Raw genomic sequence first — 3956 nt, 5'->3', positions numbered from 1 at the left:
TCTATCTCTGAACTCCTCCCACACTGAGATAAATGTAAATGGGTGAATGAAACAATGAATGAACAAATGAATGCATCAACTTAACTGTCACCTGCTCAGAGGCGCCCAATTATCCCAGTGATCTAGAGTAGACATCCCCAGCACCAATGTAATATCTAATGTACATATGTGTGGTCATTTATACCTTGTCCCGCATGCCCTGCAAATGCACACATAATAGGATGCAGATTCCTCTTCTGTTTTGTTAACCACTGTATCCTAGAACATTGCCTGGTAGGCAGTAGTCACTCAATAAATATATTTTGCATAAATAAACAAATCGAACAGATGAATTCAGTATGAGTATAATCATCTTCCTACATGAATAATTCAGTAGTTAAAGATTAGCATGTGGGTTACACTTAATTTCTACCATGGCTCTACTTTACTCTGCGAATGTGTAAGTCTTTCTCACAAGCAAGTATGCACCTGCCAATGGCTTCCTCACACGACTTACACAGTAGGGATTTGTACTATGGGCCCCTGAGGTGTCACAGAGGGAAAGCACTCTGCGTTGTCTACAATAAGACTGGCAAACATCTAGAATCATTGACGTTTTAAAATAGTTGATTGCTCTTTTCTTCAAAACTTTTTCAAGAACATAACGCTGATGAATAGAAACCGGGGGAAGTACCAAATGCAAGAATGGAAAACAGACTCTCACAGACCTGGAGAAATGGAGCCACTGCTTCCTCAGGTTCCTCCACCATCTTTAGTGGAAAACTCTCCTTCTCGCTTTACAGTGTGGTAAGTCAAGAAAGGAGCCATTGTGGGCTGGACAAAGACCCCAAAATGTACTGACTACTGTAAGATTGAACTTCTTCAAGTGTTGACTAAAAACCTGTTTTATTTTCCTTTGTAAATTATCTATTCACATTCTTTAAAGTTCTCTTTTTCTATTGGACTTATAGTACTTTTTATTGTTCCACATATAAGTTTATAGCTATATAGAATAGGGTAAAGGTTACAGCCTAGAAAACCTTATGGGGCAGCTGTACTCTGTCACATGGGGTCACTATGAGTCAAAATTGACTTGATGGCACCTAACAACAATAATATATATTATTTTAGATGTATGATATAGATATATGTTACTTTTATATATATACATGTATGTGTGTGTGTGTATGTATATATATACACACACATATAAAACCAAACCGTTGCCTTTGAGTCAGTTTTGACTCATAGCAACCCTATAAGACAGAGTAGAGCCACTCCATAGAGTTTCCAAGGAGCTCCTGGTGGATTTGAACTGCCGACCTTTTGGTTAGCAGCTGTAGCACTTAACCACTACACCACCAGGGTTTCCATATATATATATATATTTCCTAAAGGATTGCATTTGCAAGCTACAGCTACCTCCATTAAAGGAACATTTGAAAATCTGTTTGCTGGACAGGGCGCCTCTCCCTGGTATAGTATTGGAGGCACACATACTGACAAATTTTTAATCTTTGAATCCCTTTCTGGAGCTGGCACACCGTCATATATACCCTGAGTATTGTCTTTGAGCTGGGTCACGAAACAGATCCATAGCTAGCTTCAACTGTGCACTGGATTTTCTTTTGAAATGTATTATGGATGGTAATTATCTCCAGGTAATTGGATTATCTGTGACATGTCTTTTCTTCCTTGTGCTTTCCTGGATTTTCCAGATTTTCTACACTAATCATGTATAAAACTAAAATAGCATGTATAATTAGAAAAAAGTAATTCAAGAATTTTAAAACAAATAAATAAAATATACCATGGGTACAGCCCAGAAGAAGGAGTCCTCCTCAAAGACTTGAAAAAGCTTCAAATACTTTATAAGGGAAAGTCTGGTTCCAGGACAAAACTGGTAACAGGGAGGGCTGAATTCCATTTATCACATTACGTTTTCTATCCTGAGGCAAATCTAAGTCCCCGTGCCTTTATTTTCCCCCAAATAGGCATCATATACCTTATAAATAGGGTAAAGATGGCAATAATCTGGTGGTACTGTGAGATAGAGCATTTCAACGGCAACAGCCCCATAATATCCAGGGCTTCATTGTTTCAGGGCCACAGACCCTTAGGATTCCAGCGGCAGTCCCAGCACGGACTTAAGTGCTCTTTTGCTCTAGTACCAGTACCAGTTGCCACTAAGTCGATTCTGACTAGAGATGATCCCATGTGTGTCAGAGTAGAACTGTCCTCCACAGGAGTCTCAGTGGCTGATTTTTTGGAAGTAGATAGCTAGGTCTTTCTGCTGAGGCACCTCTGGGTAAACTTGAGCCTCCACCCTTTCCGTCAGCAGCCCAGCCCATTACCAATTTGTACCACCCAGGGATGTCTCATCTATGTCCAGCTCCTCCTATTACAGATGTAAACGGAGGTCAAGAAAAGTTCAGTTACTTAAAGTTATAGAGCTACCTGGGGGGAGGAGCCAGGAGTCACGTCAGTGTGGTTTTCTCAATAGACACTTTCTTTCCTTGTAGGAAACGTGCACTGAGGATTTTCACGTGGTTTTGTGTCCTCATCTTCACTGCACTTTCATGTTATGTACTATTTTTTGATCCCACATTTATCTTTGAAAGGATACTCCCTAGAATGCTTGGTCGCCGAAGGATGTGGGAACTACGGGAGGTTATCTCTCCTTTCTTGGATTTGGAAGTGGAAGACTTGTTACCCTCCTAAAGACACAGGAGTTACCATTACCCTGCTGACTTTGTCCCCAATAAAATTCTGGCTGTTATTGAATTATGGTTGTTAACTTATTTTTCAGAAAATGCTGTATGATGTGTTTTGTTTTGTTTCAATTTGAAAGCAGTCACGGTTTTATTGACTGACCAGATTACAAAAATAATCATGGTAGACACCTAAGTTCATCCTTCTAATAAGCTGTTGATCTGGTCTTCCCCGTTGCCAGCATCTCCACCTTCTACAAAACGGGGGGCCTCTTTCTTCATTCCACCTTGCGGAGAAGCTAATTTGAAGGGCTACAGGAAGTTGTTTGCTTCTTTGAAGTGTTTCCCAACAGTATAGATCTCATGAATCAGATCCTCCATGCAGATGATGCCATATTTACCAAGAGATGGTGCAATCAAAGTGTTACCTGTCAGGGCAATTTGCTTCTTATTGATTTTGCCATAACCACACTTACAGATCAGTTCATTCACTGATTTCAGGTTTGGGTACCCCCATGCAACATATGGTTCCACAGATTCTTAGCATGTTAATCGAAGCCTTATTGAGCTTAACAAAGGTGCCGTTGAAGATCTGGCAAAGGCGAAGAAGCTGAAACACCTTTTGAACCTTTGGGCTCACACCATTGATACCTCTGATCCTGATAACAAATGCCAATCTGGGTTCTGCAGGTACGTAGAAGTTGCCAGCTTTTCTTGCCATCCTAGCCATTCAAATCTCAGTCCTACTGTACATTTGCCTGTATTCCTTGTGATAGTGCTTAACTTTCTCATAGATAAGCTTCCTCCTTGCCTTTTGAAGCATCCTTTGGGCAAACTTCTTTCTTAGGTGCTTGATCTTTAGTTCTGCAAAATTCCTTCGTTTTTCTTAAGGGTTTCTGGCACAGCAGGAAACTTCTTTTTCTTCTCTTTGACACCCTCCATGGTTCCCACTGTGTAGCGTTTTGCAGATAACATTGTAATTAGGTAGAAATTGGTTGATAACATAAAAAAAATTTATCTTCACCTTTAGGATTCACAGTGACTTCTTGAATTATCTCAAACATTGCTTAAAACATTTACTTCACACCAGTAACTTGCCCTCCTCCCCCAACGCTGAGTATATTGAGACTTGGTCATTCTTCATTTTGACCTCTGATGTCTCAGAAGAGAAAGACAGAAATCCTCTCCATTGTATCCAGTTTTGTTTTAATTGGATTGGGATCATATTTTGGTTGTAGTGGACATTTCTTGGTTTTTGCTCCCTAA

At 40.0% G+C, this 3956-nt stretch overlaps 1 pseudogene; it reads right to left on the bottom strand.

Moving 5' to 3' along the window:
* Nucleotides 1-2832: 2832 nt before the first annotated feature.
* Nucleotides 2833-3632, bottom strand: LOC100668976 (large ribosomal subunit protein uL30-like; annotated as a pseudogene).
* Between the last annotated feature and the right edge of the window lie 324 nt (nt 3633-3956).

This window comes from Loxodonta africana, chromosome 4 (assembly GCF_030014295.1).
Source record: "Loxodonta africana isolate mLoxAfr1 chromosome 4, mLoxAfr1.hap2, whole genome shotgun sequence".
In the NCBI taxonomy this organism is placed as follows: domain Eukaryota; kingdom Metazoa; phylum Chordata; class Mammalia; order Proboscidea; family Elephantidae; genus Loxodonta; species Loxodonta africana.
The sequence above is the reverse complement of the archived record's forward strand: the minus strand, read 5'-3'. Positions and strand labels throughout refer to the sequence as shown.